The 23,808-nt window shown below is 37.8% G+C and overlaps 1 protein-coding gene across 1 annotated transcript in view; it reads right to left on the reverse strand.

Moving 5' to 3' along the window:
- The window catches only part of LOC128687524 (uncharacterized), a gene marked incomplete at its 5' end in the record, with an annotated part of 171,202 nt that overhangs the window by 104,679 nt on the left and 42,715 nt on the right, over positions 1–23,808 (reverse strand).

Genomic DNA, 23,808 nt, shown 5'->3' on the forward strand with positions numbered 1-23,808 from the left:
CTTGTTTACAAGTTTTGTAAGCAATATAATGATAAACAAATTATTGCAGTTATTGTGTTGAATACAATGAGTGTACACTTATACAATATACAATATACTGGTCTCACAGGCCACAAATGTTATTAGAAAAAGAAAAAAATTAGAAAAGAAAAGAAAAAAGTATAAAGAACATAAAATAAAAAAATGGGATTTTGCGGAAGTCACTGATGTTGCCGCCACCCGGTCATTTTGGGTCAACTTCCCACCGCTGTATCTCGGCAAGTACTGGTCAGAAAAAAATTTTTTTTTTTCTTATTACCTTCACAAAAACATACTCTTTAATTCTGTAAAAAAAATAATTTTTTTTTTTTTCAAAATTTCTTGGACACTGGAGCACCACTTCAGATTTTGGCCTTGGACCCTGAAGGGGTTAATATAGGGAGAGAGGTGAGTAGCATTTATTTGTATAAAGTCAGTGTAGGTAGCTGGTAGGTGTAGCCGGTAGGTGTAGCCTGGGCTACACCTACCAGCTACCTACACTGTGGCCCAGAGCCATATTATTAACATCGACATGCCTTGTTCACTGAATTTAATCATTTCTAACAACTACCTTTAGATGCCATCATAAACGAAGGTAGAAGTAATGAATAATTCATGCCGAAAATTGTAAACAAAAGCGGAGTGGGGGAGTGGCTGGGCCAAACAGATTCATACATGTTTTCTCTGATGGCTGAACAGAGAAAACGTAATGTTGTCCCTCAACCCGGCTCCACAAGTATTATTATCAGAGCATATAAAATATGCAATAAATGCCAGACAACACGTTTACACTAACTTATATTAACCCTTTGACTGTCGAAGGGCCCAATCCTGAAGTGTCTTCTGGTGTCGCAAAATATTTGAAAAAAAAAAAAATTATTTTTTCTTATGAAAATGTTAAGATTATTTTTCTGATTGTTTTAGTCCCAAAAAAAAAATTTTTCCCATCAGTACTTACCGAGATATAGAGGCATGAAGTTTGCAGAAAATGAGCCGCGTATGGCAACAGCGGGGACTGCCGCTCACTCGGTAAACTTTAGTTTACTTGTATTTGAAGGTTTGTTGTTTTTTTCACTATTTTATTTTTTCACATAACTTATGTGGCCTGTGAGACCAAAGTAAGGTGCAATGTACATATATACACTCGTTGTATACAACACAATGAGCACACAAACATAATTATCAATATATTGTTTACAAAACTTGTTTACAAAAACAAACAATACAAAAAATTGTTTATTACTATTGTTCTATAATATATATACCAATATACAGTCACTGAACATACTCCTAGAAGTTCTGCAGCTTGTGGAACTCTGTGAAACATGGTGTCATACACAGTGGTGTTTTACACTCCTCAAACATAAAACATGGTGTCATACACAGTGGTGTTTTACACTCCTCAAACATAAAACATGGTGTCATACACAATGGTGTTTTACACTCTCACACATAAAATCAGTGTGTGTGCATTTTTGTTGAATTTTTTTTTTATGTGCAAAGACAAAATACCTCGTCTGAGCAGTTTTCTTCAAAGTATTAGCAGGCAGTTGTGTTATGTAGTTATCCTAGGTAAATGGTCGTGTGTCATCATTCCTTCCTTCCTAATTTCCTTCATTCCTTTCCTACCTGGAGGCTACCTGGAGGGCATTCCACCTCTCTTCCTACATTCCTTCATCTGTCCTTCATTACTTTTTTCCTTCCTTTCATCTAGTCCTTTCTTCATTCCTGCCTTCCCTTCTTGCTTCTGGTTTCTATAATATATATACACATATATAGTCACTAGATACTTTCATAAAACTGCTATTATCACCCTTCAGCAAGCTTGTCTTGTGTGCGAGTGTGTGGCTTATACAGTGGACCCCCGGTTAACGAACTTTTTTCATTCCAGTAGTATGTTCAGGTGCCAGTACTGACCGAATTTTTTCCCATAAGGAATATTGTGAAGTAGATTAGTCCATTTCAGACCCCCAAACATACACGTACAAACACACTTACATAAATACACAAACATAATTGGTCGCATTTGGAGGTGATCGTTAAGCGGGGGTCCACTGTAATTGTTTTGAGTCAGGAGTCAGCAGCTGTCAAAATGACATATTGTCTCATTAGTCACTCCCCCTACCGCCTGTCAAAACAATGTGGTCGGATGCTGCTTCCCCCTCCATTCTATCTAATTATCTTTCTCCCTCATTCTATCTCTTTCAATCTGTCTCTCTTTCTCTCTCTCTGTCTCACAGGTACACATAAATACAACTATACATAGTGTAAATTACCTAGGATAACCCAAAAAATCCAGACAAAGTGCTATACTCTGCTTGAAGATGTGAGTAAACGTGATGATGACACAGTCTTGTGGCTCTTTCTGAGACAGAGCTAGACGGATAGACAGGGAGTTTGGCAGACAGACAAATAGACAGAGAGACAAATGTTTGTTCGTCGTCATCTTCTCCTCCTCCTCCTCCTCCTCCTCCTCCTTCTCCTCCTTCTCCTCCTCCTTCTTCTTCTCCTCCTCCTCCTCCTCCTCCTCCTCCTCCTTCTCCTTCTCCTCCTCCTCCTCCTCCTGGCTCTTGACAGATGGACAGCTGCCCCCCTCCCTCCACCCTCGTTTACGCTCATCAAAGGTCAGCTCTTATCAGATGTTATCTCCCCTTATCTTGTCACTGTCATGGGGTGAACTGTTTTCATGCCTCAAGGGAACATATTATTATATATTATTAGTATTAGGTATTAGGTATTAGGTATTCTTCTTCTTCTTCTTCTTCTTCTTCTTCTTCTTCTTCTTCTTCTTCTTCTTCTTCTTCTTCTTCTTCTTCTTCTTCTTCTTCTTCTTCCTCCTCCTCCTTCCACCTTCCACCTTCCTCCTCCTTCCTCCTCCCCCCTCCTTCTTCCTCCCTCCCTCCTTCCTCCTCCTCCCTCCTTCTTCCTCCTCCCTCCTTCTTCCTCCTCCCTCCTTCCTCCTCCTCCCTCCTTCCTCCTCCTCCCTCCTTCCTCCTCCTCCCTCCTTCCTTCCTCTTCCTCCTTCCTTCCTCCTCCTCTTCTTCCTCCTCCTCTTCTTCCTCCTCCTCTTCTTCCTCCTCCTCTTCTTCCTCCTCCTCTTCTTCCTCCTCTTCTTCTTCCTCCTCTTCTTCCTCCTCCTCCTCCTCCACCTCCTCCATTGCTTTTGGTCTCAAACTCCTCGAAATCATGAAATTGATCTTCATTGACACTTCCATCTGTGTTAGAGCATCACTTGGGAAGAGAAGAGTCCCAGATTTGCAAGGAAGTCACATATTTCTTACCGCTAGACATGCTGAAAAAGGACGACTGAAATGGTATTCCCACAATGCACCACTGGCTCCCCGATTTTTTTTATATGGTGCACACTGACCATGGAGACCCATTCTCTCACATGTGGGCCTACCAGCTTTCTCCTGCTTGATTTGAAGCCGCTAGAATTTATGCGTATAGATACGTCAAACACGGTATCTCCTATGACGTACATATACGACCGCGACAGTCAAAGGGTTAAGTTAGCAATAGAAACAGGCATTAAAAACACAATAAAAGGTAAGATACACACAGAGTACACTTATTACTTACCTTAAAATATTAATATTAATGTGTGAGAGGCGAGTGGCAGGGTGTTTATTGAATAAAATCAAAATGGCACACCATCATCCTCTAACTTGGCACTTAAAGCAAGAGGCTTACGACTTCTCTTTTTATTACAGCTAACCTTAGACGTCATCGTCAATGACAGCCAACTAGTTAACGAAAGAGTAAACGAGAGAGAGAACAAGATACAGAGTTGAGACAATGTAAGAACACAAACTGAACAGGTAGTGGACGATCACTTGGTCAGGCAAAATGCGTATTAATATGTGTCTACTTTTAGTTCATTCACGTCCATTTGTAAGAGTTTGTAAAGCATTTACCTCAATATTTTTTTATTTTAATAATAATTACCTCACAATACAAATACTCTTACATTGTGTACAAGTTGTACAAGTTAGTTCAGAATAAACAAACAGCAACACACCATTTTTAGAGTGAATGAAGATAATAATAATAATAATAATAATAATAATAATAATAATAATATTATTATTATTATTATTATTAATAATAATATTATTATTATTAATATTATTAATAATAATATTATTATTATTAATAATAATAATAATAATAATTATTATTATAAAAAGCACTAAACCCACAAGGGTCGTGAATTGCTATACATAGAGTAAAGGCATACAAAAAGAATATTTTTCTACAGTTACCCCCCAGTGTTTGACTAGAGGAAAAGTAATTCTTCTGACACTACCTACACAGCTGCTTTGTAAACAAATCTCATATTTACATCAATTTTTATTCTGAGTGTATCATGTTTATATGCTATGTAATGGGTTTCATATAATTTTGAGGAAAATATCATAGATGGATTAATGAAAATGCCTATACTGATGTAAAGTAAGACATTTAATGTGCGCAAGAGTGATTATTATTACGTAGTATTGGCGTCATGAGTAGAGAGAGACTTAGCGATTTTAATGTGTACCTGCACACCAGCACAGTGTGTAAGTATATTTAAGTACAGGTACACATAAATATAATTATCAGAGTACATATAAAATATGCAGTAATTTTAAAACACTTGAAATTTTGGAAAGTTTCCTGACATAATAGATGTGGTCACAGAAAATGTAAACAAACCGGGTGGGGGGCGCTGTATTTAAAAGACCGCTTGCCGTATAGCAAATTTTGGTCATAATTTGACATCGCCATATTAGCGGAATGCCGTAAGGTGAAACGCCATAAAGTGGGGCCTTACTGTAGTAATAATAATAATAATAATAATAATAATAATACATAATAATAATAATAGTAATAATTATTATTATTATTATTATTATTATTAGTGTTATTATTATTATAATTAATTTAGGTAACTAGTGCACAGATTCAATCCCCTAGATCAAGAGCCTCTCATCAGCATCAAGGTTCCTTGACACTGGTGAGGGACTCTTGATCTAGGGAATTGGATCTGTTCTCCAATTCCCTAAATTAATAATAATAATAATAATAATAATAATATAGTAATAACAATACAGATTCAGTTCCCAAAATTAATAATAATAATAATAATAACAATAATTATAATATAATAATTTATTTATTTATTTATTTATTTAGAAATTTAAGCATACATACAGAGGTACAAATAAAAAAAAATACAGGTAAGAGCAGCATGCCAAAGCCACTTATATGCATAGCATTACGGGCTGGCTTAAAATTAACTTAAGATTAACTAAGCAATGATGAAATCAGTGATAAGACATTATTGTAAACAGATAACTATAAAGCACAAATGAGTATTACAAAGACAGCTCATATGGTTGCATGCATTGCTGTTCATTCAGTAGAATGGAGTATTCTGTTAGGTAGTGTATATAAAAAAATAACAAAGTTAGATTGGGTCCTAGGTTTAACATTTATGTGATATAATTGTGAGTAACATTTTGGATATACAATTTGTAAGGTTCAGTTATTCAGTATTTATTTGGTTTTGAGTGAGTAAGTGAACTTTGAGAAGAGACTTGAATTTGTAAACAGGTAGTGTTTCTTTTATATTTACAGGTAATGAATTCCAGATTTTAGGGCCTTTTATGTGCATTGAGTTTTTGCATAGCGTGAGATGGACACGAGGAACATCAAAGAGTGATCTGTGCCTTGTGTTATGGTCATGTGTTCTGTTGAGGTTGGCAAGGAGATGTTTGAGGGGAGGGTTAATATCAGAGTTAAGTGTTCTATGTATGTAATAGGTGCAATAATAAGTATGGATGTTTTGTATGGTGAGTAGGTTGAGTGTTTTGAATATTGGTGGAGTGTGTTGCCTGTAGTGAGAATTTGTTATCATTCTAACTGCAGCCTTTTGTTGGGTAATTAGTGGTCTGAGATGGTTAATTGTTGTTGAGCCCCATGCACAAATTCCATAGGTGAGATAGGGGTAAATAAGAGAGTGATAAAGGGCCAGGAGGGCTGACTGTGGAACATAGTACCGTATCTTCGATAGTATGCCTACAGTCTTGGAAATTTTCTTAGAAATTTGTTGTACATGTGTATGAAATTTGAGTCTATTATCGAGGTGGATTCCTAAGAATTTTCCCTCTGTTAGCTTTGTGATAGGTGATCCGTTTATCGTTATGTTAAGAGGTACATCTGTAGCTCTGTTACCAAACTGAATGAAGTAGGTTTTGTCAATGTTTAGTGTAAGTTTGTTAGTCCTCATCCAGGTAGATATTTTCTGTAATTCGGTGTTTACAGTATTGGCTAACGTGACTGGGCTCGGGTGAGAGAAGACGTATGTAGTGTCATCTGCAAAAAGTGTGGGTTTGAGTAATTGCGAAGCATTTGGTAGGTCATTTATGTATAGGAGAAAGAGAAGAGGGCCAAGGACACTTCCCTGTGGGACACCAACTGTAATTGGTTGTGCAGAAGAGCTTGCCCCATTCGCGTACACATATTGGCTTCTGTTGCTGAGGTAAGACTTGAGGTAGTTGAGGGAGTGCCCTCTAATACCATAGTGTGACAATTTTACGTGGAGCAAGACATGGTCAACTGTATCAAAAGCTTTACGTAAGTCAATGAAGATCCCCAGTGGGACTTCTTTTTTCTCTATTGCATTGTATACATGTTCTAGCATGTGTATAATAGCATCATTAGTATTTTTATTAGGCCTGAATCCAAATTGGCAGGGGTTGAGAATGTTTTGGGAGATAAGGTAGGAGTAGATTCGTTTATGAATTAATTTTTCGAAGATTTTTGAGAGAGGGTGTAAATTGGATATTGGCCTATAGTTATTCAACTTTGTTTGGTCTCCTCCTTTATGGATCGGGGTGACCCTTGCTATTTTGGGAACTGTAGGGAAGGTGGAGGATTCAATGGATTTGTTAAAGAGTGTTGCAATGATTGGTGATAGTACTTGTGACGCTTTTTTGTATATAAAGGGTGGTAAGGTATTTAAATCTCCTGCCTTGTTTTTCAGTGCATTGATAATAAGGGAGACTTCGTATGGGTTAGTTGGAGCTAGGAACAGTGTGTTCGGGTAGTTGCCAGTGAGGTAGTCATTTGGTGGGGTATCTGAGCTTGGGATTTTATTGGCAAGGTTTTGACCTATAGTGGAGAAGAAATCATTGAGTCTGTTTGCTGTTTCTGTTGGTGGGAGTTGGGGTTCATCTGATTTTGCTAATTTTATTTCGCTATGCCGTGATATCGTTTTTGTTCCCAGAATTTCTGATAGGGTCTTCCAGGTCTTTTTTATATCACCTCGTAAGTTGGATAATCTGTTCTCATAATACAATTTTTTTGCCCTTCTTATCAGGCTGGTTAGGATTAACGAGTAACGTTTTGTTTGGTCTCTGGTTATGTGACCCATTCTGTACTGTTTTTCATATCGGTGTTTTGTATTTATGGATTTGAGAATGCTGGGTGTTAGCCAGGGACTGTTCAGTCTCTTAGCTGTCATCTGTTTAGTTTTTTTAGGGCAGTGCTTGTTATAAAGGTATTGGGTCTTTTTTAGAAAATTATTAAAACATTCGTCAATAATAATAATAATATTATTATTATTATAACAATAGAGCTTCAGTTCCCTAAATTAATGATAATAATTATAATAATGATAGAGCTTCAGTTCCTTAAATTAATAATAATAATAATAATCATAATAATAATAATAATAATAATAATAATAATAATAATACACATACGTATGTAATAATAATTCAGAATGCTGCTACTAGATAGCACAATTGATGCCAAAACATCGTACATATGTTTACATCGCTGTGGGAGCAGTTCTCTCGTGCTTGTTTGCATTTTTTACAGTCATTTGGCCAAATTTCTTTTTTCTAACCATGGGTTCTAAGAAAACAAGTGCAAAGAACAGTGCTGAGAAGAAAAAGACGATGATTTCCATGGACTTAAAAAGGCAATACATCATACGCTGCACCCTCAACATCTCCCACCCTCAACATCCCCCGCCCTCAGCATCTCCCACCTTCAACATCCCAAATTCTCAACATTCCCCACCCTCAACATCGCCCACCATCTCTGCTCCAAATGTATAAGTACGTATACACTTTACATAAACATTTTTATATGATATATCTTATTTATAAATACATTGTTTCAGTGCTTTCCTTAGAAAACTAGTGATCAACTGCAGTTAGCCTCAAAAATACTCTGTTTTCTCTTACAATAAGAGCATAGGAAGACACTATATAGTCAAAGTTGGACAGGAAATGGCAGACGCTTCCGTCGCTGCCTCTGCCACCATATTATGGCCTATTTTATTCATTCTAGAGTATATATCATGTTTCTGTGTTAATTATATTGTTTATTATGTCATATCAGATGAATTTTGTTAGATAAATAAGCAGTACAGTTGATAAGAGCATCATATTCAAGTATTTTTTCTTGTATCTCCCGAGTCCAGGAATGGATTAATAGCTTTTCAATTAATTTATATGAGGAAAATTAATTTGATATACAAGCACTAAATTGAGTTATGAGCTTGCTCCTGGAACGGATTGAACTCGTAAGTCAAGGTTCCATTGTATGTACACGCCCCTCTGGGTTTTCTTCTATTTTCTAAGTAGTCCTTGCTCTTGTTTATTTCCACTTATCTCCATGGGAAAGTGGAACAGAATTCTTCCTCCATAAGCTATGTGCATAGTCAGAGGTGACTAAAATGCCAGGAGCAAGGGGCTAGTAACCCTTCTCCTGTATATATTACTAAATTTAAAAACAGAAACTTTTGTTTTCCTTTTTGCGTCACCCTGCCTTGGTGGGATACAGCCGTTTTGTTGAAAGAAGACTAGAATTATAGGAGCTTGTGCTGTCCAGTTTTCAGAATATATTCCATTAAAGTTTATAAAGTCTCCAATGACTGTAGCACTTATTACCTCTTCATATAAATAATAATAATAATAATAATAACTTTATTTCAGCATGATGCATGTTTGTACAAAGGAGTATAACAATTGGGTGTACATGCCAAAAGCCCCTTTATATGGAGAGTATTTTGGCCAAACTTAAGACTAACTTAACCCTTTGACTGTCGAGGCCATATATATACGTCTTACAAGGTACCGTGTTTGACGTATATATACTCATAAATTCTAGCGGCTTCAAATCAAGAAGGAGAAAGCTGGTAGGCCCACATGTGAGAGAATGGGTCTGTGTGGTCAGTGTGCACCATATAAAAAAAATCTTGGAGCATGCAGTGCATAAAGAGAAAAAAAACTCACCGTTTTTTTTAATTAAAATGCCGAATTTGTGATCTATTTTTGTATAGTATTTATGGTTGTATTCTCGTTTTCCTGGTCTCATTTGATAGAATGGAAAACATATTATAGAAATAGAGGTGATTTTGATTGATTTTATTATAAAAAGAACGTGGAAATGGAGCTCAAAGTAGGGGAAATGTTTGATTTTTGCCGGGGAAATGTTTGATTTTTGCCGATGTTCAAAAGTAAACAAATGATGTCATTGTCCAATAAATGTCCAACTAGCCATTCTAATATGCAGTCATGAATGGGTTAATGTTATTTACACAATTATTACAGTATTGCAGTAGTCTGCATAATAGTAAATCTTTTATTTTTTGTTTAAATAAAAATTCAAAATAGAAAGCAAGAGTAATATCAGAGGGGCCTGGAGACATGACTGATGAACAAAGAAAATGTTATTTTAGAGCCAGGAATGTCTGCATTGCTCATTCTGGACCTTATTTTGAAATTGTCATTTTTTTAATTTTCGTGAAATTGGCCAAATTGCAAATTTCTGACCACATTATTGGGTAGTTGAAATTGGTAAATGGGCAGTTTCTTGTTCTCAATCGATAGAAAAAATGGAATTCTAAAGAAATAGCTATGAGTTTGGTCGACTGGAACAATGGAATTAGCTGAAAATAGGGCTCAAAATGGGCAAAATCGCCGATTTGTAAATATCGCCGAGGTTGCTAACTTCGCGAGAGCGTAATTCCATCAGTTTTCCATCAAATTTCGTTTTTGTTGGTATCATTACAATCGGGAAAAGATTCTCTATCATTTCATAAGAAAAAATAATTTTTTTTTTTTTTTTAAATTTTGCAACACCAGGAGACACCTCAGGATTGGGGGTTGCGACAGTCAAGGGGTTAAGATTAATAAGGCAATAACGGTGCAGTAATGTTGTACATAAGGTCATTAGTTGAGTTATAATGAATACAAGAGAAGTGAATATTCTATCAGTTCATGCTATATGGCTTTAATAAGTTTGATAGAGAGGCATTACAGTTTTGATTATTAACTGGACAGCGGCAGCGGCGGCATCCTACCAGCTCTTCTTCCTCAAAAAAACATCGCTCATCAAAACTTGTGATGGCCTAAGTGAAAGTACAACTACATGAACCCACGTAGACCACAAAATGACTCAAGAACACTAAGAATGTAACCCAAATCTTGACAAAATTAGAAGATCTAAGGAAGACAGCCCTGCTAAACCAAACACTGCCTCCGCTGCCAGACAACCACTTAACCCAAGCTCTGAGAAAACAAGCCTTCTCCATTGCTACACAGTATCTACTTAAGTGATACTATGAAAGGATATCGCAGAAGAAACATCAGTAATAAAAGAATAACAGCAAGGACCCTAGAACTCAACTTGTCTACCCAGCAGGACGCTGATGTACCATCAACCCCCCTCACCACCGCCACCCAGGGAACAACAACAACAAATATGGCTGAATCCCCCTCCAACTCCACTCCCTTCAAAGGATTCACCCATGATAACTCAGGTATGATTATTCCTGACAATATCAAGGACCACATCGTTGCTCTAGAAAACGAAATCAAAGATATCAAAGCAACACTAGAGTGACATGAATCCAAGATAACCAACCTCGAGAACAAGATCCAAAACCTTGAAGAGAAGATTACATCGGGAAGTGTAGACATAGAAAATACTCTGAAAGCAGCTATAGCCAGTCACACTGAACAAATAACAACAATAAATATGAAGGTTGAAGAAGCAATCAAGGACTGGAATCAGAACATGCACACTCGACTAAATGAATACCTTGATTTCCAAGACGACAAAACTGAACAAGATAAGTTGTCTGATGCAGTTATAATAAACAGTCCACACATTCCTAGTGATATAACCCAAGCACAGTGCAAAGAAACTGCTATCAAGATAATACGGAACCACGTACAAGTCATCGTGCAAAACAATGAAATCAAAGAAACACATCTGCTAGGAAAACCAGGAAGTAAACACAGTATAATGATCCGACTTCATTCATACGATAAAAGAAAGGACCTAATTAAATCAGCAATTACAATGAAAAATGGAGTGTACATAAATGAGTGTCTAACAAGAAAACGTCAAAACCTTCTGTTCAGGCTGAGAAAACTTAAACAGGAAAACAAAATACATCAGTGTTTCACGCGAGATGGGAAAATACTAGTAAGGAAAACATCAACAGGACAACAATATACCATCTCAAACGAACATGATTTCTCTACCTTCCTTAGAAAAGCTGACATTTCTGTAACAGATTAGATAAGTGCCCTTAATACATATATACGTGTGGTGCATATAGTGTACGTTACTATTATATTGTGCATTATTATTTTTTTTATTTTTCATCACTAGCTAATGCCAACTACCTCCAATACTTTATACTTCTTTCTTACTGCTATTAATTGCTCATAATTTTATGTTACAAGTCAAATCTTACTCCAAATTAATATTATTCATTGTTCTTACCTGTCCATTTAATTTTGTTTACCACTACTTGTTTTTTAGTCACTTTTTATTGTGTGTGCAATTAGTGTATATTCCAATTACTTTTTTGCAAGTCCCAAAACTATCTTTTGCTAGCTAGTACCAACTACCTCATATTTTTTTACTTTTTATTGTGCAATAAACTGCTCAACTTATTTAATATTACAAATCAGATCTTACTCCTAAACCAATATTATTTCATAGTGACTATCTGTCCATTTAACTTTGTTTACCATTACTTAATTTTAGTCCCTTATATATTTTCTCCTTTATTTTAGCTTTATATAACTACCCTAGTTCATATATTCACAATTGTTAAAATAATCAAGGTGCTATTCTCAGGTGCTAAAGTGTAATAAGTTCACTATTTTGCCATTATATTCCAAAACTCATTTATTTGATTACCACTTTATTGTTCACCACAACTTATATTAGTTCCTTTTATATTGTTTTCCCTAATTCTAACTTTAAAGAATTACCTTTAAAGTACTACCTACTATCATATTCCCAAGCTCCATTATTTGATCATCACTTTATTTGTTCACCACAAATTATTTTAGTCCCTTTTATATTGTCTCCTTTATTTTAGCTTTAAAAAAAAAAAACTACCTTAGCTCATTATTTTTACATTTGTTAAATAATTCAGGTGCTATTTTTTAGCTTTAGACTATTTACTTTGTTTTATACTTAATTCTAACTATAGATTCACTACAAATCTTATGATTACAAGCATTGATCCTGATACCAACCTCTTATTTAATGACTTAAATGAATCAAACAGTAACTGTAATTACTACACAGCAGAACAATCAAAGGCACTCCTCAGAGCCAACAACAACATAACTGTCTTTAACTACAATATCAGATCTTTAAGCAAGCATTACGATGACCTCATAGCATTACTAAATTCCTTGCATGCCAATATGTCCATCATTACACTAACTGAAACCTGGCTAAAGCCTGATACTACAGATGTCTATGCCATTCCTGGTTACACAGCCATACACAACTGTAGGCCAGACCAACAAGGGGGTGGTACAGCTATATACTACTCAGACCAACTAGAATGTATCACTAATACTTGCACAAGGGATGAACATGGGGAATATATAATAGCTAAATTCAAATCCAAATACCTACAAAAACCTCTCACATTGATAAACATCTACAGAGTTCCACAGTCAAACATTAGCCAATTTAGTCAAAACCTAGGAAGTATGATAACTGATGCACGCATGAACAAAGATCACTTACTACTCTCAGGTGACTTCAATATAAATCTCCTGCAAGACCAGGACCCACACGTTACTGAATTCACAAACACAATGAGTAACTGCATGTTGCTACCAACAGTAACAAAACCTACAAGAGTTACAGAGACTAGTGTTTCCCTACTTGACCACATCTGGACCAACACCATATCCCCTTTAAAATCAGGCATAATTACAGATAATACCACAGACCACTACCCTACTTTCCTCATAACAACTCTTGGTAAATTACCCCAAGACACTACTAAAGTCACCTTCAGACTTCACAATGAGGCAGCCATTAATAACTTCACAACAGCAGTAACAAACATTGACTGGCACACTGAGCTAGAAATCTATACAGATATTGACGAATGTATTAATAATTTTCTAAAAAAGACCCAATACCTCTATAACAAGCACTGCCCTAAAAAAACTAAACAGATGACAGCTAAGAGACTGAACAGTCCCTGGCTAACACCCAGCATTCTCAAATCCATAAATACAAAACACCGATATGAAAAACAGTACAGAATGGGTCACATAACCAGAGACCAAACAAAACGTTACTCGTCAATCCTAACCAGCCTGATAAGAAGGGCAAAAAAATTGTATTATGAGAACAGATTATCCAACTTACGAGGTGATATAAAAAAGACCTGGAAAACCCTATCAGAAATTCTAGGAACAAAAAAGATATCACGAAATAGCGAAATAAAATTAGCAAAATCAGATGAACCCCAACTCCCACCAACAGAAACAGCAAACAGACTCAATGATTTCTTCTCCACTATAGGACAAAACCTTGCCAATAAAATCCCAAGCTCAGATACCCCACCAAATGACTACCTCACTGGCAACTACCCGAACACACTGTTCCTAGCTCCGACTAACCCATACGAAGTCTCCCTTATTATCAACACACTAAAAAACAAGGCAGGAGATTTAAATACCTTACCACCCTTTATATACAAAAAAGTGTCACAAGTGCTATCACCAATCATTGCAACACTCTTTAACAAATCCATTGAATCCTCCACCTTCCCTACAGTTCTCAAAATAGCAAGGGTCACCCCGATCCATAAAGGAGGAGACCAAACAGAGTTGAATAACTATAGGCCAATATCCAACTTACACCCTCTCTCAAAAATCTTCGAAAAATTAATTCATAAACGAATCTACTCCTACCTCATCTCCCAAAACATACTCAACCCCTGCCAATTTGGATTCAGGCCTAATAAAAATACTAATGATGCTATTATACACATGCTAGAACATATATACACTGCAATAGAGAAAAAAGAAGTCCCACTGGGGATCTTCATTGACTTACGTAAAGCTTTTGATACAGTTGACCATGACTTGCTCCACATAAAATTGTCACACTATGGTATAAGAGGGCACTCCCTCAACTACCTCAAGTCATACCTCAGCAACAGAAGCCAATATGTGTACGCAAATGGGGCAAACTCTTCCGCACAACCAATTACAGTTGGTGTCCCACAGGGAAGTGTCCTTGGCCCTCTTCTCTTTCTCCTATACATAAATGACCTACCAAATGCTTCGCAATTACTCAAACCCACACTATTTGCAGATGACACTACATACGTCTTCTCTCACCCGAGCCCAGTCACGCTAGCCAATACTGTAAATACCGAATTACAGAAAATATCTACCTGGATGAGGACTAACAAACTTACACTAAACATTGACAAAACCTACTTCATTCAGTTTGGTAACAGAGCTACAGATGTCCCTCTTAACATAATGATAAACGGATCACCTATCACAAAGCTAACAGAGGGAAAATTCTTAGGAATCCACCTTGATAATAGACTCAAATTTCATACACATATACAACAAATTTCTAAGAAAATTTCCAAGACCGTAGGCATACTATCGAAGATACGGTACTATGTTCCACAGTCAGCCCTCCTGGCCCTATATCACTCTCTTATTTACCCCTATCTCACCTATGGAATTTGTGCATGGGGCTCAACAACAATTAACCATCTCAGACCACTAATTACCCAACAAAAGGCTGCAGTCAGAATGATAACAAATTCCCACTACAGGCAGCACACTCCACCAATATTCAAAACACTAAACCTACTCACCATACAAAACATCCATACTTATTACTGCACCTATTACATACATAGAACACTTAACTCTGATATTAACCCTCCCCTCAAACATCTCCTTGCCAACCTCAACAGAACACATGACCATAACACAAGGCACAGATCACTCTTTGATGTTCCTCGTGTCCATCTCACGCTATGCAAAAACTCAATGCACATAAAAGGCCCTAAAATCTGGAATTCATTACCTGTAAATATAAAAGAAACACTACCTGTTTATAAATTCAAGTCTCTTCTCAAAGATCACTTACTCACCCAAAACCAAATAAATACTGAATAACTGAACCTTATAAATTGTATATCTTAAATGTTTCTCACAATTATATCACATAAATGTTAAACCTAAGACCCAATCTAACTTTGTTATTTTTTAAATACACTACCTAACAGAATACTCCATTCGACTGAATGTACAGCAATGCATGCAACCATATGACCTGTCTTTGTAATACTCATTTGTGCTTTATTGTTATCTGTTTACAATAATGTTTTATCACTGATTACATCATTGCTTAGTTAATCTTAAGTTAATTTTAAGCCAGCCCGTAATGCTATGCATACAAGTGGCTTTGGCATGCTGCTCTTACCTGTATTTTTTTGTACCTCTGTATGTATGCTCAAATTACTAAATAAATAAATATATAAATAAATAACTAAATAAATAAATAAACCTAAGGCAGACACAATGGAATGATTAACATTTGAGTGGATTACAGATACTAAGAGTAAGTATATATTAATGTTTTACATATATTCATGATATTGAGCAAATGCATGTATAGTTTTTTTACATTTGTATATATGATGGGCTGGGATAGGTTAAGGAGATAAGGTGTCAAGAAAATCTTTTTACACTAGCATCCTCCTAGCATATACCTCTCTAGAAAAGAATGAATATCCAATGAATATCCTCCTGCTTAAAGTAGAACATTATGAAATCAGAGGCCATGTTCTCACACACATAAAGCTCTCCTTAATGACATATACCAGCATGTGACCATTAACCCTTTCAATATCTGTCACACAGAACTACGTCAATGAGGCCAGGGTTCCCCACGTACTTCTACGTCATGAGCTCAGCTCACTTAGATAAGCTGTGAGCGGTAAATTTGGGCCTGCATATTAAAGAAAGGGTCTTTGCTGTGAGTGTGCATAGCATAAAAATATCCTTCCCCATGCATTGCATGATGGGAAAAGTAAAACTCTGACCTTGTGTTTGCTTTAAAATAGTGACTTCGAGGTATTTTCTAGGATGGTTTTTGTGGTTTTACTGGCTGTTTCTTGGTACCGACATAAAAGAAGACATTCTACTGAAATTGGTTGGTTTCAGGATCAGAAGTAGCTTGAAACTGAGCTCAAAATAGGGGAAATATTTTATTTTTGCCAATTTTCCTAAGGATGGGTAAGGCCCCCTACACCTCATAGTTTATTTTATGGGCTTTTAATAGGTCTGATTCAATTACTGGGACACTGTAAACCATGACCAATAATTCCTGGTTATAATTTATTATCTGAGAAATAAGAGTAAATTTTCTATTTTTGCGTAAATATGAATTCAAAAATTGAAGGCAATTGTAACATAAGAGAGACCTGGGGATGTGATTAATGAACACAGGAAATGCTGTTTTAGTGCCAGTAATGTCTACTTTGTGTATTCTGGACTCTGTTTTTACTGGTATTTTTTTAATGTTATGTAAAATTGGCCAAATTACAGACTTCTGTGCAATTTATAGGTTAGTTGATACAGTGGACCCTCGACCAACGATGGCATCGATTAACGATAAATCTGACTAGCGATACATTTTATCGCAAAAATTTTGCCTCGACTAGCGCTAAAATACCCGACCAATGCTACTCGTTCCATTCGAGACGCATCCACTTTGGCCTGAGCGCGCCTCACTTGTCCCATGGGTGCCAGTGTTTACAAGCCAGCCAGCCACCACGGTCGCTTCCAAACATACAATTGGAACATTTCATATTATCACAGCCTTTGTAGTGATTGCACCTGCAAAATAAGTCACCATCGGCCCCAAGAAAGCTTCTAGTGCCAACCCTACAGCAAAAAGGGTGAGAATTACTATGGAGATGAAGAAAGAGATCATTGCTAAGTATGAGAGTGGAGTGCGTGTCTCCGAGCTGGTCAGGTTGTATAGTAAACCCCAATCAACCATCGCTACTATTGTGGGCAAGAAAACAGCAATCAAGGAAGCTGTTCTTGCCAAAGGTGCAACTATGTTTTCGAAACTGAGATTGCAAGTGATAGAAGATGTTGAGAGACTCTTATTGGTGTGGATAAACGAAAAACAGATAGCATCTCTCAAGCGATCATATGTGAAAAGGCTAGGAAGTTGCATGACGATTTAATTAAAAAAATGCCAGCAACTAGTGGTGATGTGAGTGAATTTAAGGCCAGCAAAGGTTGGTTTGAGAGATTTAAGAAGCGTAGTGGCATTCATAATGTGATAAGGCATGGTGAGGCTGCCAGTTTGGACCACAAAGCAGCTGAAAAATATGTGCATGAATTCAAGGAGTACATAGACAGTGAAGGACTCAAACCTGAACAAGTGTTTAATTGTGACGAAACAGGCCTGTTTTTGGAAGAAAATGCCAAGCAGGATCTACATTACTCAGGAGGAAAAGGCACTCCCAGGACATAAGCCTATGAAAGACAGGCTTACTCTGTTGATGTATGCCAATGCTAGTGGTGTATCACTCTGAAACTCCCAGTGTTCAGGAAAAACAATGTCCTCAAGGCTAATTTGTGTGTGCTGTGGAGGGCAAACAGTAAGGCATGGGTCACTAGGGACTTTTTCTATGACTGGTTACACCATGCATTTGCCCCCACTGTGAAAAATTACCTAACTGAAAAGAAATTAAACCTTAAGTGCCTCCTGGCATTAGACAATGCTCCTGGTCATCCTTCAGACGTGGCAGAGCAACTTTCTGTGGAAATGAGCTTCATTAAGGTGAAGTTTTTGCCTCCTAATACCACTCCTCTCCTGCAGCCCATGGACCAGCAGGTCATTTCCAACTTCAAGAAACTGTACATAAAAGCTATGTTTGAAAGGTGCTTTGTAGTGACCTCAGAAACTCAACTGACTCTAAGAGAGTTTTGGAAAGATCACTTTACCATCCTCAATTGTGTAAACATTATAGGTAAGGCTTGGGAGGAAGTGACTAAGAGGACCTTGAACTCTGCTTGGAAAAAACTGTGGCCAGAATGTGTAGACAAAAGGGATTTTGAAGGGTTTGAGGCTAACCCTGAGAATCCTATGCCAGTTGAGGAATCCATTGTGGCACTGGGGTAGTCCTTGGGGTTGGAGGTTAGTGGGGAGGATGTGGAAGAGTTTGTGGAGGAGGACAATGAAGAACTAACCAATGATGAGCTGCTAGATCATCTTCATCAGCATGAGGCCAGACCTGAGGAAACTGCTTCGGAGGAGGGGATAGAGAAATTGAAGAAGTTGCCTACTTCTAAGATTAAGGAAATCTGTGCAATGTGGCTTGAAGTGCAAACCTTTATGGATGAAAGTCACCCTGACACAGCTACTGCAAGCCGTGTTGGCAACCTGTACACTGACAATGTTGTGAAACACTTTAGAAATGTCATAAAGGTACAGGCCTCTATGGACAGATATGTTGTGCGACAGAAGTCCAGTGACTCTCAAGCTGGTCCTAGTGGCATTAAAAGAACAAGGGAAGTAACCCCGGAAAAAGAATTGCTACCTCAAGTCCTAATGGAAGGGGATTCCCCTTCTAAACACTAAGAAGATCCACACTCTCCCCTCCTCCCATCCCATCAATCATCACCAGATCTTCAATAAAGATAAGTGTCATGTATTCTATTCTTAGTATAGTAGTAATTGTGCATGTCTTCTTCAGTTTGTGTGTATTAAAATTAATATTTCATGTGGTAAAATTTTTTTTTTCAATACTTTGGGGAGTCAGGAACGGATTAATTTGATTTCCATTATTTCTTATAGGGAAAATTAACTCGATTAACGATTATTTCGATTAACGATGAGCTCTCAGGAACGGATTAATATCGCTAGTCGAGGGTCCACTGTATCACTGAATGGTTGGTTTCTTGTACTCAATCAACAGAATGGAAGACATGTTAGCAAAACAGCTAAGAATTGGGTCACTTGGAGCAATGGAAATGGCATACAATAGGACTAAAATTGGGCGAAATTGCCAATGCATAAACTGCAACAAAACCTCTAACTTTGCGCCTTTGTAATTCAAGTTTTCTATCAAATTTTGTCTTCTTATGCTATTACCTTCATAAAAAGATTCTTTTTCAATTCAGAAGAAATTATTGTTTTAAAGTGAACTGAGTAATATTAACCATGGAAGTCTGGAGAGTGTAAGAGTTAATTAATGACAATACTTTTTTCACTCATCAACACAGTGGTGACACAGGAGAGCATTGTAGGAGCTATCATTTCTTAGTGTTATGGGGCTATAGGACCCAACATGTATATATGTATCTGTAACAGTTGCTCTGGAATACCTAATTATATTGAATTGATGGGGACTCAGCTCTATATGTCATAAGGGCAGATCACTCTTATGGCTGTAAGGCAGCTGAGTCAAGCCTGTTTTTCTCAATAGGTTATACTATAGACACACAAACACACAATTTAAATAAGTAGTTTATAAAGTTGTAATTCTTTTTGTAAAAGTTAAATTAAGGTGTGGTAGAATTGAGGTAACTAGAGAATTGTGCTTGGCAACAGTCTTTTGTTTTGGTGGGAGGAGCTTAGCTAGGCTCCTCCCTCTCTCTCTCTGTTGCTGGACTTCAATCTGGTAGGACCTCTGGGTCTTTCTTCTATTTTTGGGGGCATTATGTGTGCTCCAGGGGTGAGTTTTTATAACTAAAGTTGTGGCCATCATACCCAGGGTGGCTAAAGTGTGTCAAAACACTGGTTAGCCCATAGTTAGTCAAGAAGAGAGAAGGGCAAAGTTGCTGAGATGCACCATGTGGGAGAGCAGCTAAGGAGTGTGTAGATTTTTGTTTTGAATATGTGAGGCTGTAATTGTATATTCTGTACATATCTATTTAGAATACAGTTATATTTTTATAGTAGTAGTTTAAATAACCTGTGAAGAGGGCTGGTGAAAGGATATCAGAGACACTGAGGATGATCAGTCATGATGTAAGTATTACCCCTAGACAGATTAGGCCATTAAGTAAAAAGCTACCCCACACTAGAACATGTAGTGAGAACCTTACTATCAAAGTAATAAGACATACCAACATAACACTTAGCTATATTGATGATCTACCTAATGACTCTGAATATGACACAACTCAACAAGATCCTGTTGTCCTCAATAACGCTGTTAATGATATAGTGAAAACATCTATTGTGATGCCAACAACCAATAAACTTGCACTCAGTACTGATAAGACCTTCTGGAGTATACCTGGAGAGGGTTTCAGGGGTCAACATCCCCGTGGCCCAGTCTGTGACCAGACCGGTCACAACCAGGCTGTTACTGTTGGCTGCATGCAAACTGATGTACAGACCACAGCCCGGCTGGTCAGGTGCTGACTTTAGGTGCCTGTCCAGCACCTTCTTGAAGACAGCCAGAGGTCTATTGGTAATTCCCCTTATGTATGCTCAGAGGCAGTTGAACAATCTTGGGCCCCTGACATTTATTGTGTTGTCTCTTATCGTCCTAGTGGCACCCCTGCTTTTCATTGGGGGGATGTTGCATCGTCTGCAGAGTCTTTTGGTTTCATAGGGAGTGATTTTCAATTGCAAATTTGTTACTAATTCCTCTAGGGTTTTCCAAGTGTATATAATCATGTATCTCTCCCACCTGCATTTTAGGGAGTACAGGTTGAGGAACTTCAAGCATTCCCAGTAACTGAGGTGTTCTATCAAACATGTGTGTGCTGTGAAGGTTCTCTGTACATTTTCTAGGTCAGCAATTTCACCTGCCTTGAAAGGTGATGTTAGTGTGCAGCAATATTCCAGCCTAAATAGAACAAGCCTTCTACATAGTGTTTGGGAATAAAGCTAAAAGTATTTAACTGAAGACAAGATAAATAATACATTGGAAAACAATATGAAGGAAAAAATCCTAAGTACATATACATCTTGACAATAAATTGTCAATCATTACTCACATAAAGCAAATGTCTAAGGAAATTTTCTAAAACAGTGGTTACTGTTTTAAAAACGAAATGCTTTGCATATAAAGGGGCTTTTGGCATGTTCATCCAATTGTTACACTCCTTTGTACAAACATGTATCATTCTAAAATAAAACTGTTATTGTTATTGCTTGCTATTGTTTGTTATTGCTAAAAATACATTACTATATTAAAGTGCAACATGCCAAAGCCCCTTGTATGCAGAGCATTATGGGCAGGCTTAAAATTAACTAAAGATTAATTAAGCAATGATATATTCAGTGGTGGTTTAGAAAGACAGGTAAGCAAACACTATGACATATTTATTAGAAAACGTTTTGGTCCTGGGACCTTGATCACTTCCAACATACAGAGGTAGAAAGACATTATATATATAGGCAGAGAGTGAGGTGTGACGCACGTGACCTGAAGAATGTCATAAGAACATAAGAATAGAGGAACACTGTAGAAGGCCTACTGGCCCATGTGAGGCAGGTCCTTATCAAAACAACCTCTACCTATGATGAGGACGGGTAGACGATGAAATCATGTGACTCCTGTGTTGTTGGGTTGGTGCTGCTTAAGTATCATGTATGCCAGTGTTTTTGAAATTTTGTAGTTTCCAGTGTTGCGTTCTATAGTGTCGGTGATGGCGATTAGTGAGGCTTCTAGGCACCGTCGGCATCTGAGGTCTGGTTCGGTGAGAACGAGTTGTGCCTCATTCCAGTTCATCAAATGCCCCGTGGAGTCTCTGTGGAGGACACAGGAGTACCTTACATCGTCTCTGTTAGAGGCATTTCGATGCTCATTCAGGCGGACTGCAAGATCTCTGCCTGTCTCGCCTACATATTTCTTGGGACAGAACCCACAGGGGATAGTGTAGATACCTGCTGTAGAAGTTAGAGGTGTGGGGCTGCGTTTCGTAGTGAGGTCTTTGATAGATGATGTGTTTATGGTGGAAACGTTGATGTTACTCACAGCAAGTGCCCGGTGAGTATTCGTGGCAACATCGCCACATGGAAGTACTATGAACTGCTTAGGGGGCTGTTCCATGGGCAGTTTGTTGAGGATAGCTTGTGCCTTGAGTCTGCAATCTCGGATGAAGAAAGATGGGAACTGAAGACGTGTAAAGGCTTGTGTTATGTAAGTGCATTCTTCTTCTAGAAAACAAGGGCTGGAGATGTGAAGAGCTCTCAAGAAGAAGCCAATGAGGACTCCTCTCTTAGTGCGGGTGTCTTGGTGTGAATAAAAGTGTATAAGATCGTCCTTGTTGGTAGGTTTTCTATACACTTTGAAGAGAAGTTTGTCACTGTTGGGAGATCTGCACAGTAGAACGTCGAGGGAAGTTTGCCATCGTTTTCGAGTTCAAGTGTAAACTTTATTGATGGTTCAACTGCATTGATCTTGTTGAGAAGGGCCTGGATATTGAGACGTCTCGGATAGAAAACCAATATATCATCAACGTATCTTAGCCAGGTAACGGTGTTGGGAATGAGGGTGCTGAATTTCTCTGTCTCCAGGTTTTCCATGAAGAGGTTGGCAAGCACAGCACTGAGCGGGCTGCCCATTGCCATCCCAAAGCACTGTTTGTAACAGTTGTCCTGATACTTGAAGAAGTTGAAATTAACACAAAGTTCCACTAGATTGATGAAATCTAGAAGAGGTAAAGGGAGGTCGTGGTTTTCAGTGAGCCTCTGTCTCAGAATGTTGATTGCAGTGTCAGTAGGAACATTGGTAAAGAGGGCTGTGACATCGAAGGAAACCATGCTTTTGTTTTTAACATTCAGGTTGGAAATTCAGGAGAGAAGGTCACCTGAGTTCAAGTTTACACTTGAACTCGAAAACGATGGCAAACTTCCTTTCCTCGAGGTTCTACTGTGCAGATCTCCCGACAGTGACAAACTTCTCTTCAAAGTGTATAGAAAACCTACCAACAAGGACGATCTTATACACTTTTATTCACACCAAGACACCCGCACTAAGAGAGGAGTCCTCATTGGCTTCTTCTTGAGAGCTCTTCACATCTCCAGCCCTTGTTTTCTAGAAGAAGAATGCACTTATAACACAAGCCTTTACACGTCTTCAGTTCCCATCTTTCTTCATCCGAGATTGCAGACTCAAGGCACAAGCTATCCTCAACAAACTGCCCGTGGAACAGCCCCCTAAGCAGTTCATAGTCAGGGCCGGATTAAGAAGTCTCCGGGCCCTAGGCTATTCAGATTGGCGGGGCCCCTTTGAGTTATGGGTAAGCAAAACAACCCCTTTCAGCTTGGGGGTGGGGGGGGGGGGGTTCGGTGTGAGCCTGTTTAAGGTCTAATTAAATACATTCTGGTTATTTAGATTAAATTTAATAGGGAAAGTACATCAAGACAACCAAAACCATTTACCAACAGCCATTATAACTATCTTGTTAAATCATGCATTTTAAAGAGAATAAA

Source organism: Cherax quadricarinatus, chromosome 11, assembly GCF_038502225.1.
Source record: "Cherax quadricarinatus isolate ZL_2023a chromosome 11, ASM3850222v1, whole genome shotgun sequence".
NCBI lineage: Eukaryota > Metazoa > Arthropoda > Malacostraca > Decapoda > Parastacidae > Cherax > Cherax quadricarinatus.